At 39.5% G+C, this 15,325-nt stretch overlaps 1 protein-coding gene across 2 annotated transcripts in view; it reads right to left on the bottom strand.

Moving 5' to 3' along the window:
- Positions 1-15,325, bottom strand: part of LOC148953226 (cyclic AMP-responsive element-binding protein 3-like) — a 119,010-nt gene that overhangs the window by 12,067 nt on the left and 91,618 nt on the right. The gene's annotated exons all lie outside the window — the stretch shown is intronic.

The raw sequence follows: 15,325 nt of genomic DNA on the forward strand, positions 1-15,325 counted from the left end.
GAAGAATAGGAAGATAAGTCTGCGAGCCAAGATTAGAATATTGGAAACTACAGTGAGTATGGTTCTTAAACGTGGACGCTTCAAAAGAAGAAGGAGGATTTGTCAGGAGTTTTCCAGAGAAATTGTATATGGATTCTATAGGGTACCCATCTGAATGACCATGTTTCGAACAGCAAGCAGTATGAACAGTAAGCAGAACAGTAAGCAATATTCTTTTCAGGGCTACAATGAGAGAAATTTTGAGGTGGCTAGGACACGTTCTGTCCAAGATCAATGACAGGTAAAGATCGTCCTTTTCGGCCGACCATCTATGGCAGTAGAGTGTATCTATGGAATTCCAGAAGCTTTTGTTCCTTCCTGTGCTATTCCAGGAGCTTATGTTCCTTCCTATGCTATTCTAAGGGTTTATATTCCTTCCTATACTTTTACAGGAGCTTTTGTTCCTTCCTATGCTATTCCAAGAGCTTCTGTTCCCTCCTATGCTATTCTAGGAGCTTATGTTCCTTCCTATGCTATTATAGGAGCGTATGTCCCTTCCTATGCTATTCTAGGAGTTTCTGTTCCCTCCCATGCTATTATAAGGGCTTATGTTCCTTCCTGTGCTATTTGGGGAGATTATGTTCCATGGCACCTTTTCAGAGCATGTACTTGTGGATACCTTTCCAAGCAACGTGATTAAACACGCTTTTACAATCGGAATTGTTTGATTGACATTTGCAAAAAGGGATAAGGAATTCGCATATTGGACTCTATGAACGATATTGATCAATATTTGAATAATAGGAGCGTGATGGATTCTAATTAGTGATTGGATAATTTTTTAACAAGAAATCTACGAATAAAATAGTTTTGGAGGGATTGGAGTGATGTGTCTAAGAGTACTTATAGTTGTGCGATTTGTGGGGATTACGTTCCTTGGCCCCTTTTCAGAGCATGTACTTATGGATACCTTTCCAAGCAACATGATTAAACACGCTGCTACAATCGGAATTGTTTGATTGCCATTTGCAAAAAGGGATAAAGAATTCGCAAATTGGACTCTATGAACGATATTAATTAATGTTTGAATAATAGGAGTGTGATTGATTCTAATTAGTGATTGGATAATTTTTTAACAAGAAATCTCTGAATAAAATATTTTTGGAGGGATGGGAGTGAGGTGTCTTAGAGTACTTATAATGGTGTTATTTGGGGAGATTACGTTCCTTGACACCTTTTCAGAGCATGTACTTATGGATACCTTTCCAAGCAACGTGATTAAACACGCTTTAACAATCGGAATTGTTTGATTGACATTTGCAAAAAGGGATAAGAAATTCGCAAATTGGACTCTATGAACGATATTGATTAATGTTTGAATAATAGGAGTGTGATTGATTCTAATTAGTGCTTGGATAATTTTTTAACAATAAATTTATGAATAAAATATTTTTGGAGGGATGGGAGTGAGGTGTCTTAGAGTACTTATAATGGTGTTATTTGGGGAGATTACGTTCCTTGACACCTTTTCAGAGCATGTACTTATGGATACCTTTCTAAGCAACGTGATTAAACACGCTTTAACAATCGGAATTGTTTGATTGACATTTGCAAAAAGGGATAAGAAATTCGCAAATTGGACTCTATGAACGATATTGATTAATGTTTGAATAATAGGAGTGTGATTGATTCTAATTAGTGCTTGGATAATTTTTTAACAAGAAATTTCTGAATAAAATATTTTTGGAGGGATGGGAGCGAGGTGTCTTAGAGTACTTATAATGGTGTTATTTGGGGAAATTACGTTCCTTGGCACCTTTCCAGAGCATGTACTTATGGATTCTAGCTGACTATGTTCCTTCCTGTGCTATTTGGGGAGATTACGTTCCTTGACACCTTTTCAGGGCATGTACTTATGGATTTTGGTGGATTATGGCGTCTTTCCAGAGCATGTACCTATGGATTTGGATGGATTATTTTCCTTCCTATGCTATTCTAAGGGTTTATGTTCCTTCCTATGCTATTCTATGGCCTTATGTTCCTTCCTGTGTTATTCTATGGGACCTCTACACGTGATTAAACACGTTTTGCTTGCCTTTCATTGGTGACTTTCCAAGCGAGCGGGAATTCCCCTCCGGTTCCTACACACTGAAAAAAGAAAGATTTTTATTATAAATTTGGAATAATTGTCAAATTAAGCCTGGCACGTTTTATTTTTTTTTTTTTTTTTTTTTTTTTGGCAATTGACATTTTTTCTGATTGGAAAAAAATAAATATTTTGAAATGGTTAACGATAACAAACATGTTTTCAACCAGATGGGTTTTTGAAAGCACATCCAGCATGACGTGCGGTATTTTTTTTTTATTTTTTTTTTTGGCAATTGGCATTTTTGTCTGAAAACAGGTACCATTCATTGCGATCATAGCTCTAAAAAAAGAAGGGATGGGAGCGGGGTGTCTTAGAGTACTTGATTCAAAATTTTACCTTGAGCATCGATGTTGTTAGCAGAATTTTAAAAGGATCGTTTATGAGTGCTGGCGTAAGTTTTTCAGTAAGGATACTCGATATCCTAAAAGTGTTTGATTCAAACTTTTACCTTGAGAATCGATTTTGTTAGCAGAATTTCAAAAGGATCGTTTATGAGTGCTGGCGTATCTGATGAAATAATTTAGGTCGTATGATAAATTTTTTTTTTTAATGCAGTAGTTTCTTAGTAAGGACACTCGATATCCTAAAAGTGTTTGATTCAAACTTTTACCTTGAGCATCGATGTTTTTAGCAGAATTTTAAAAGGATCGTTTATGAGGGCTGGCGTATCTGATGAAATAATTTAGGTTGTATGATAAATTTAATTTTTTTTTGCAGTAGCTATTTAATAAGCACACTCGATATCCTAAAAATGTTTGATTCAATTTTTACCTTGAGCATCGAAGTTTTTAGTTGAATTTCAAAAGGATCGTTTATGAGTGCTGACCTGTCTTTGATGAACTAATTCATGTTGCATGATAATTTTTTTTTAATACAGTAGTTATTCAATAAGGACACTCGATATCCTAAAAGTGTTTGATTCCAACTTTTACCTTGAGAATCTATGTTTTTAGCAGAATTTCAAAAGGATCGTTTATGAGTGCTGGCGTATCTGATGAAATAATTTAGATTGTATGATAAATTTAATTTTTTTTTTAATGCAGTAGTTTTTTTAGTAAGGACACTCGATATCCTAAAAGTGTTTGATTCCAACTTTTACCTTGAGAATCGATGTTTTTAGCATAATTTCAAAAGGATCGTTTATGAGTGCTGGCGTATCTGATGAAATAATTAAGATTGTATGATAAATTTTTTTTTTTTTTTTAATGCAGTAGTTTTTTTAGTAAGGACACTCGATATCCTAAAAGTGTTTGATTCAAACTTTTATCTTGAGAATCGATGTTGTTAGAAGAATTTCAAAAGGATCGTTTATGAGTGCTGGCATATCTGATGAAATAATCTATGTCGTTATGATCAATTTAATTTTTTTCTTAATGCAGTAGTTTTTCAGTAAGAACACTCGATATATTAAAAGTTTCTGATGCAAACTTTTAACTTGAGCACTGATGTTGTTAGCACAATTTCAAAAGGATCGTTTATGAGTGCTGGCGTATCTGATGAAATAATTTAGGTCGTATTATAAATTTAATTTTTTTTAATGCAGTAGTTTTTTAGTAAGGACACTCGATATCCTAAAAGTGTTTGATTCAAACTTTTACCTTGAGAATCAATGTTGTTAGCAGAATTTCAAAAGGATCGTTTACGAGTGCTGGCGTATCTGATGAAATAATTTAGGTCGTATGATAAATTTAATTTATTTTTTTTAATGCAGTAGTTTTTCAGTAAGGACGCTCGATATGCTAAAAGTGTTTGATTCAAACTTTTACCTTGAGCATCGATGTTCACAAACACACAAAGAGACGACACACACACAGAGATGACACACACACACAGAGAAGAAACACACATAGATACCACGCACGTACATAGACGATACACACACAGAGAGACCACACACACACAGAGACGACACACACAGAGCGACGACACACGCACAGAGACGACACACACACAGAGACGAAACACAAACAAAGAGAAGACAAACGCACAGAGACGACACACACACACACACAGACAACACACACGCACAGACGACACACACAAAGCGACAACACACGCACAGAGACGACAAACACACAGAGACGACAGACACACACATACACAGAGAGAAGACACATGTACAGAGACGACAAACACACAGAGACGACACACACACAGAGACAACACACACACAGAGACGACACACACATAGAGACGACACACACACATAGCGACGACACACACACAGAGACGACACACACACACACACAGAGAAGACACACGCACAAAGACGACACAAACACAGAGATGACACACACACAGAGACGACACACACACACAGAGATGACACACACTAACAGAGATGACACACACACACAGAGATGACACACACACACACAGAGAAGACACACACACAGAGACAACACACACAGAGAGACGGGACACACCCACAAAAACGACAAACACACATAGAGACTACACACACAAAGAGACGACACACACACAGATACGAAACACAGAAAGAGACGATACAAGCACAGAGACGACACACACAGAGACAAAACACACACACAGACGACACACACATAAAAGACATACAAATAGAGATTACACACGCACAGGGACAACACACACACAGAGACGATAACACACAGAGAGAAGACACACGCACAGAGACGACACGCACACACACAAACACACACAGAGACGACACACACACAGAGAAGATATACACACAGAGACGAAACACACATACAGACAACACACACAGAGAGACGATACACGCACACAGAGACAACACACACACAGATACGACACACACATAGCGACTACACACACACAGAGATGACACACACACACACACATAGACGACACACACACACACAGATAGAACACAAACTCACAGAGATGACACACACACACAGAGACAACACACACGCACAGAGACGACAACACACACATAGCGACGACACACTCACAGAGATGACAAACACACAGAGACGACGCACACACACAGAGAAGACACACGCACAGAGACGACACACACACAGAGACGTCACACACACAGAGAAGACACACACACACAGAGACGACACACACAAAGAGAAGACACACACACAGAGAGGATAAACACACAAAAACGGCACACAAACACAGAGACGACACACACACACACAGAGAAGACACACGCACAGAGACGACACACACACACAGAGACAACAAACAAACAGAGAAGACAGACACACATAGCGACGACACACGCACAGGGATGACACACACACACAGAGACGACGCACACACAGAGAAGACACACACACACAGAGACGACAGACACAAAGAGAGGACACACACACAGAGAGGATAAACACACAGAAACGGCACACACACAGAGACGACACACACACAGAGAGAAGACACACGCACAGAGAGGACACACACACAAAGAGACAACACACACACAGAGACGACACACACACATAGCGACGACACACGCACAATGATGACACACACACACAGAGACGAAGCACACACAGAGAGAAGACACACGCACTGAGACGACACACACACACAGAGACGACACACACAGAGACTAACACACACAGATACGAAACACCCATAGAGAGAAGACACACGACACGCACAAAGAGACGACACACACACAGAAACGACACACATATAGAGACGACACACGCAGAGAGACAGCACACACACAGAGACGACACACACACAGAGACGACACACATACATAGAGACGACAAACACACAGAGACGACACACTCAAAGTGACGACAAACACAAAGAGACGACACGCATACAAAGACGACACACAAACAGAGACGACACACATAGAGGGACGACTCACACACAGAGAGAAGAAAAACACAAAGAAACAACACACACAAAGAGACGGCACACACACAGATCCGAAACACACAAAGAGACGACACAAGCACAGAGACGACACACACACAGAGACGATTCACACACAGAGAGGAAAAACACACAGAGACGACAGACACAAAGAGACGACTCACACACACAGAGGACAAACACACAGAAACGACACACACACACAGAGACGACACACACAGAGAGACAACACACACACAGAGACGACAGAAACACAAAGAGGAAACACACACAGAGACGAAGCATACACAGAGGTGACACACACACACACAGAGACGACAAACATACAGAGAAGACACAAAAACAGAGACGACACACCCACAGAGACGACACACACACAGATACGAAACACACACAGAGACGACGCACACACATAGAAACAGCACACACACAGAGACGATACCCACACAGAGGACACACACACACTCAGATGACACACACAAAGTGACGAAACACACAAAGTGACGACTTACACTTAGAGACGACACACACACAGAGACGACACAAATAGAGGGACAACACACACACACAGACGACAAACACACAGAGACAACATACACAAAGAGACGACACACATAGAGACGAAACATACAAAGAGACGACACACGCACAGAGACGACACACACATAGAGCCGACTCACACACAGAGTGGACAAACACACAGAGACACAAAGACAGACACACAGAGACAGACACAAAGAGACGACTCACACACAGAGACGACAAACACACAAAAACGACACGCACACACACAGAGACGACACACACATGAAGACAACACAGACACAGAGACGGCACACACACAGAGACAAAACACACACAGAGACGACACATACACAGAGACGACACACACGCACACAGAGACGACAAACATACAGAGAAGACACAAAAACAGAGACGACACACCCACAGAGATGACACACACATAGAGACGACGCACGCACAGACACGACACACAAACAGAGTCATAGTGAGAGAGACATCCAAAAAGTTGGGTTGATCTAGGTTCACTTAGAGTGGCGCGCCACTCTACGTGAACCTAGATCATCCCAACTTTTTGGTTATCTCTCTCACTATGACTCTGTTTGTGTGTCGTGTCTGTGCGTGGGTCGTCTCTATGTGTGTGTCATCTCTGTGGGTGTGTCGTCTCTGTTTTGTGTCTTCTCTGTATGTTTGTCGTCTCTGTGTGCGTGTGTGTTGTCTCTGTGTATGTGTGGTCTCTGTGTGTGTTTTGTCTCTGTGTGTGGGTCGTCTCTGTGTCTGTGTTGTCTCTATGTGTGTGTCGTCTCTTTGTGTGTGCGTGTCGTTTCTGTGTGTTTGTCCTCTCTGTGTGTGATTCATCTCTTTGTGTATATCGTCTCTGTGTGTTTGTGTCTGTCGTCTCTGTGTGTTTGTCCTCTCTGTGTATGAGTCGTCTCTATGTGTGTGTTGTCTCTGTGCGTGTGTCGTCTCTGTGTGTGTTTAGTATCTATGTGTGTCGTCTCTTTGTGTTTATTGTCTCTGTGGGTTTGTCGTCTGTGTGTGTGTGTGTGTTTGTGTTGTCCCTCTATGTCTGTCGTCTCTGTGTGTGTGTCGTATCTATATGTAAGTCGTCACTTTGTGTGTTTCATCTCTGTGTGTGTGTGTCGTCTCTGTGTGGGTGTCGTCTCTGTGTGTGTGCTGTCTCTATGTGTGTGTGTCGTCTCTATGTAAGTTTCTTATCTGTGTGTGTGTCGTCTCTGTGGGTGTGTCGTCTCTGTTTTTGTGTCGTCTCTGTATGTTTGTCGTCTGTGTGTGTGTGTGTCACCTCTGTGTATGTGTCGTCTCTGTGCGTGTTTCGTCTTTGTGTGTCTGTCGTCTCTGTATTTGTGTTGTCTCTATGTGTGTGTCGTCTCTGTGTGTGTGTATCGTTTCTGTGTGTTTGTCCTCTCTGTATGTGAGTCGTATCTTTGTGTCTGTCGTCTCTGTGTGTTTGTCCTCTCTGTGTGTGAGTCGACTCTGTGTGCGTGCGTCGTCTCTGTGTGTGTGTCGTCTCTTTATGTGTTTCGTATCTGTGTGTGTGTCGTATCTTTGTGTGTGTTGTCTCTGTGTGTTTGTCGTCTCTCTGTGTGTGTGTCGTCTCTCTATGTGTGTCGTCTCTGTGTGTTTGTTGTCTCTGTGTGTGTTTCGTCTCTATGTGTAAGTCGTCACTTTGAGTGTTTCGTCTCTGTGTGTGTGTGTCGTCTCTGTGTGTGTGTGTCATCTCTGTGTGGGTGTAGTCTCTGTGTGTGTGTTTTCTCTATGAGTGTGTCGTCTCTATGTGTGTTTCGTTTCTGTGTGTGTGTGTCGTCTCTTTGTGTGTGTCGTCTCTGTGGGTGTTTCATCTCTGTGTGTGTGTCATCTATGTGTGTGTGTGTGTCGTCTCAGTGCGTGTGTCTTCTCTCTGTGTGTGCGTCGTCTCTGTGTGTGTGTCGTTTCTGTGCGTGCGTTCTCGCTGTATGTTTGGTGCCTCTCGGTGTGTTTTTGTCCTCTCTTTGTGTGTTTTTCCTACCTGTGTGGGTTTGTCCTATCTGTGTGTGTTTGTCCTCTCTGTATATGTTTTCACTCTCTGTGTGTTTATCGTATCTGTGTGTGTGTCGTCTCTGTGTGTTTGTCGTCTGTGTGTGTGTGTCGTCTCTGTGTGTGTGCCGTCTTTGTGTGTGTGTGTCGTCTTTCTGCGTGTGTCTTCTCTCTGTGTGTGCGTCTGTGTGTGTGTGTCGACTCTCTTAGTGTGTCGTCGCTTTGTGTGTGTGTCGTATCTGTGTGTGTGTGTGTTGTCTCTGTGTGTGTATGTCGTCGCTGTGCGTGTGTCTTCTCTCTGTGTGTGTGTTTGTCGTCTCTGTGTGTGTGTGTGTCGTCTGTGTGCGTTTGTCGTCTCTTTTTTTGTATATTCTCTGTGTGTGTGTTGTCTCTCTGTGTGTGTGTGTATATCCTCTGCGCGTGTTAAGTATCTATGGGTGTTTACTCTCTGAGTGTGTGCGTGTGTCTTATCTGTGTATGTTTAGCCTCTGTGTGTGTGTGTGTGTCGTTTATGTGCATGTGTCTTCTATATGTGGGTTGTTGTATGTGTGTGTGTGTCGTATCTGTGCGTGTGTCGTCTATGTGTGTGTTGTCTCTGTGTGTGTGTTGTCTCTGTGCTTGTTGTCTTTGTGTGTGTGTCGTGTCTGTGCTTGTATCGTCTCTATGTGTGTTTCGTATCTGTGTGTGTGTCGTCTCTTTGTGTGTGTCGTATCTCTGTGTGTTTTTCGTTTCTGTGTGTGTGTCACGTCTCTCTGTGTGTGTTGTTTCTGTGTGTGTATAGTCTCTGCGTGTGTGTGATCTGTGTGTGTGTGTCACCTCTTTGCGTGTGTCTTCTCTCTGTGTGTGTGTGTGTCGTCTCTGTGTGTGTGTGTTTCGTCTCTGTGTGTGTGTCGTCGCTCTGTGTCTGTGTCGTCGCTATGTGTGTGTCGTCTCTGTGTGTGTGTTGTCTCTGTGTGTGTGTCGTCTCTGTGTGTGTTTGTCGTCTCTGTGCAAGTGTCTTCTCTGTGTGTGTGTGTGTCATCTCTGTGTGTTTGTCGTCTCTGTGCACGTGTCGTCGCTCTGGGTGTGTCGTCTGTGTGTGTGTCTGTTGTCTCTGTGTGTGTGTGTTGTCTCAGTGCGTGTGTCTTCTCTCTGTGTGTGTGTCGTCTCTGTGTGTGTGTCATCTCTGTGTGTGTGTCGTCTCTGTGCGTGTGTCGTTGCTATGTGCGTGTGTCATCTCTGTGTGTGTGTGTATAGTCTTTGTGCGCGTGTCGTCTCTATGGGTGTGTTGTCTCTCTGTGTGTGCGTCATCTCTGTGTGTTTGTCTTCTCTGTGTGTGTGTGTTAACATCGATGCTCAAGGTAAAAGTTTGAATCAAACACTTTTAGCATATCGAGTGTCCTTACTGAAAAACTACTGCATTAAAAAAATAAATAGAATTTATCATACGACCTAAATTATTTCATCAGATACGCCAGCACTCATAAACGATCCTTTTGAAATTCTGCTAACAACATCGATTCTCAAGGTAAAAGTTTGAATCAAACACTCTTAGGATATCGAGTGTCCTTACTGAAAAACTACTGCATTAAAAAAAAAATTATCATGCGACATGAATTAGTTCATCATATACGCCAACAGACATAAGCGATCCTTTTGAAATTCTGCTATAAACCTCGATTCTCAAGGTAAAAGTTTGAATCAAACACTTTTAGAATATCTAGTGTCCTTAATGAAAAACGACTGCATTAAAAAAAAAAATTAAATTTATCATACGACCTAAATTATTTCATCAGGTATGCCAGAACTCATAAACGATCCTTTTGAAATTCTGCTAAAAACATCTATTCTCAAGTTAAAATTTTTAATCAAACACTTTTAGGATATCGAGTGTCCTTACTTAAAAACTACTTCATTAAAAAAAAAAATTAAATTTATCATACGACCTAAATTATTTCATCAGATACGCCAGCACTCATAAACGATCCTTTTGAAATTCTGCTAACAACATCGATGCTCAAGGTAAAAGTTTGAATCAGACACTTTTAGGATATTGAGTGTCCTTACTAAAAAACTACTGCATTAAAAAAAAAAAATTGATCATAACGACCTAAATTATTTCATCAGATATGCCAGCACTCATAAACGATCCTTTTGAAATTCTTCTAACAACATCGATTCTCAACGTAAAAGTTTGAATCAAACACTTTTAGGATATCGAGTGTCCTTACTAAAAAAACTACTGCATTAAAAAAAATAAATTAAATTTATCATACAATCTAAATTATTTCATCAGATACGCCAGCACTCATAAACGATCCTTTGGAAATTCTGCTAAAAACATCGATTCTCAAGGTAAAAGTTGGGATCAAACACTTTTGGGATATCGAGTGTCCTTATTGAATAACTACTGTATTAAAAAAAGATTATCATGCGACAAGAATTAGTTCATCAAAAACAGGTCAGCACTTATAAACGATCCTTTTGAAATTCTACTAAAAACTTCGATGCTCAAGGTAAAAATTGAATCAAACATTTTTAGGATATCGAGTGTGCTTATTAAATAACGACTGCAAAAAAAAATTATATTTATCATACAACCTAAATTATTTCATCAGATACACCAGTACTCATAAACGATCCTTTTGAAATTCTGCGAAAAACATCGATGCTCAAGGTAAAAGTTTGAATCAAACACTTTTAGCATATCGAGTGTCCTTACTAAAAAACTACTGCATTAAAAAAAAAAGTTAAATTGATCATACGACCTAAATTATTTCATCAGATACGCCAGCACTCATACACGATCCTTTTGAAATTCTGCTAACAACATCGATTCTCAAGTTAAAAGTTTGAATCAAACACTTTTAGGATATCGAGTGTCCTTACTGAAAAACTACTGCATTAAAAAAAATAAATTAAATTTATCATACGACCTAAATTATTTCATCAGATACGCCAGCACTCATATCGATCCTTATGAAATTCTGCTAACAACCTCGATGCTCAAGGTAAAAGTTTGAATCAAGTGCTCTAAGACACCCCCGTCCATCCCTCCTTTTTTTAGAGCTATGATCGCAATGAATGGTGCCTTTTATCATACAAAAATGCTAATTGCCAAAAAAAAAAAAAATAGCGCACGCCATGGTGAATGTGCTTTCAAAAACCCATCTGGTTGAAAACATGTTTGTTATCGTTAACCATTTCCAAAGATTGATATTGTTCCAATCAGAAAAAACGTCAATTGCCAAAAAAAAAAAAAAAAAAAAATAAATTTAAAAAAAAAACACGGCATGCTGAATGTGACAATTGTTCCAAATTTATAATAAATATCTTGCTTTTTGCGGTGTGTAGGAACCAGAGAGGAATCCCCGCTCGCTTGGAAAGGTACCAATGAAAGGCAAGCAAAACGTGTTTAATCACGTGTAGAGGTCCCATGGAATAACACAAGAAGGAACATAAGGCCATAGAATAGCATAGGAAGGAACATAAACCCTTAGAATAGCATAGGAAGGAACATAATCCATCCAAATCCATAGGTACATGCTCTGGAAAGACGCCATAATCCACCCAAATCCATAAGTACATGCCCTGAAAAGATGTCAAGGAACGTAATCTCCCCAAATAGCACAGGAAGGAACTTAGTCGGGTAGAATCTATAAGTACATGCTCTGGAAAGGTGCCAATGACCATAATTCTCCCAAATAACGCCCTTATTAGTAATCTAAGACACATCACTTCCATGACTATAAAAATATTATAGTCGGTGATTTATAGTTGAAAAATTATCCAATCACATATTAGAATCACTCACGCTCCTATTACTCAAATTTTAATTAATATCGTTCATAGAGTCTAATTTGCGAATTCCTTATCCCTTTTTGCAAATGTCAATCAAACAATTCTGATTGTAAAAGTGTGTTTAATCACGTTGCTTGGAAAGGTATCCATAAGTACATGCTCTGAAAAGGTGCCAAGGAACGTAATCTCCCCAAATAACACCATTGTAAGTACTCTAAGACACCTCGCTCCCATCCCTCCAAAAATATTTTATTCAGAGATTTATTGTAAAAAAATTATCCAATCACTAATTAGAATCAATCGCACTCCTGTTACTCAGACATTAATTAATATCGTTCATAGTGTCTGATTTGTAAATTCCGTATCCCTTTTTTGCAAATGTCAATCAAACAGTTCAGTATGTAAAAGCGTGTGTAATCACGTTGCTTGGAAAGGTATCCATAGGTACATGCTCTGGAAAGGTGCCATGGAACGTAATCTCCCAAAATAACACCATTATAAGTACTCTAAGACACCTCGCTCCCATCCCTCCAAAAATATTTTATTCAGAGATTTCTAGTTAAAAAATTATCCAATCACTAATTAGAATCAATCGAACTCCTATTATTCAAACATTAATTAATATCGTTCATAGAGTCCAATTTGCGAATTCCTTATCCCTTTTTGCAAATGTCAATCAAACAATTCCGATTCTAAAAGCGTCTTTAATCACGTTGCTTGGAAAGGTATCCATAAGTACATGCTCTGGAAAGGTGCCAAGGAACGTAATCACCCCAAATAACACCGTTATAAGTACTCTAAGACACCTCGCTCCCATCCCTCCAAAAATATTTTATTCAGAGATTTCTAGTTAAAAAATTATCCAATCACTAATTAGAATCAATCACACTCCTATTATTCAAACATTAATTAATATCGTTCATAGAGTCCAATTTGCGAATTCTTCATCCCTTTTTGCAAATGTCAATCAACCAATTCCGATTGTAAAAGCGTGTTTAATCATGTTGCTTGGAAAGGTATCCATAAGTACATGCTCTGAAAAGGTGCCATGGAACGTAATCTCCCCAAATAGCACAGGAAGGAACATAAGCCCTTATAATAGCATGGGAGGGAACAGAAACTCCTAGAATAGCATAGGAAGGAACATAAGCTCCTAGAATAGCATATGAGGGAAAATAAACTCCTGGAATAGCATAGGAAGGAACATAAGCTCCTGGAATAGCATAGGAAGGAACATAAACCCTTAGAATAGCATAGGAAGGAACATAAGCTCCTGGAATAGCATAGGAAGGAACATAAGCTCCTGGAATTCCATAGATACACTCTATTTATGGCCGAACTGACAGCAACTCGTCCCTGACTGGGCGGGAAGTGGTCGCAAGATAGGATTTAAAGGAAATTGAAACTCCTTGGGAGGATGTAAAGAGGGATGCTTTACATAGATTGGGAGGGAAGAAAAGCGTCCGCACCTGTGTTGGCCTCATGTGAATTTTTTTTTATAGTGAGTTGGTAGTGGTGGTAGTAGTAGTAGTAGTAGCAACAGTAGCAGCAGCAGTTGTGGCTGTATTAGCAGTAGCAGTTGTAGTAATATAGTAGTAGTAGTAGTAGTAGTAGTAGTAGTGGTAGTAGTAGTAGTAGTAGTAGTAGTAGTAGTAGTTCCAGTAGTAGTAGTAGTAGTAGTAGTAGAGTCCCTGTTCCTATCTTTAACTTGGAGACATTCAGAATGACTACTTCCTCTTAAACATTTTTACATGCCAACTGAATATCTTCACAAACCCACCTACAAGTTTACCTCATTCACTCTTACAAATTCCTTACAAAGGGGTTTAATCAAGGTTTCCTAAAATCATTAAATGTTTCCCCCTTTCAAGATCATATTTGTAATCTTCAGTAGTTTATCTTTAACACATCCTCGAAACGCTCTTTCCCTTTCTATTTAACACTTTCCTTATCACTGACTGGGACCCCGTTCCTATTTTTCACTGGAACAAGTCCAGAGCGACTAATTCCTCTCAGTTTTTTAATATGCCAATGCAGTACCCTTAGAAATTCACTTACAAAATCACCACATTCACACTTAAAAACTATTTTAAAGGGGTTTAATTAAGTTTCCTAAAATCCATACATATTTCTTCTTTTCAAAGATCATATTTAAAATGTGGAATAAATTATCTTTAGTTTCGCAACCACCATATTTCAAACATAAAACCACCAAATGATTTATTACAACACCATCATCTGAGGCCTTATTCTTTTCCATCTTTTTAGGACTGTCTGTAACGAAATTGTTGAAAAATTCTTCACTCTTTTCTGTATCATTTCCTAAAACTTCCTCGTGGTTTAATACGTTCTATAAATGTTTTGCCACCTCCCTTTAAAACTTTCTCTGTCACTAATTCCTGTTTCAGTGGAACAAGTCCAGACTAACTGCTTCCTCTCACTTTCTGAGCATGCCAATACAATATCTTACCAATATGTCATCGGTATACTTCTATTGGACCGAGTCGCTCTTTACTTTCAGTTTGTGACCACGTTCTGTTTGACTTAAATATCGGTCAAAATGTCAATAATCTTTTCGTCTTTCAACAGCGTTACGCTCCATCTCGTAACGTTTTATAGCATAACTTTCATATGATTATTTTGATCATTGAAATTGCTATGGCCTCAGGAAAAGTGATAGGTCCTACCAATGCAAGTAAGGAACTCTTAAGTTCTCAAGTTTTCAAAAAGAATTTTAAAGGGCTTAAAACCAGATAGCATGAATTCCCCGGGATATACTGTTGAATAAGGGCTTTATGCCAGCCTGGGCCCATCGTGGTCACTACATGGCCTTATCCACCCAACGATGCACTCTTATCAACAATAGTCGACGTACTGCATAAACAATCTCAAGCCTATTAACTTTGACTTATTATATATACATGCCTGCAAATATTTTAATACAATAGGGAGACAAGCCATAATAAATAACATAGCTAAGAAAAGGCTACTAAGCCCAAAAAACACACCAAA

This window comes from Artemia sp. Qi Xiang Cuo, chromosome 4 (assembly GCF_049724085.1).
Source record: "Artemia sp. Qi Xiang Cuo chromosome 4, ASM4972408v1, whole genome shotgun sequence".
Classification (NCBI taxonomy): domain Eukaryota; kingdom Metazoa; phylum Arthropoda; class Branchiopoda; order Anostraca; family Artemiidae; genus Artemia; species Artemia sp. Qi Xiang Cuo.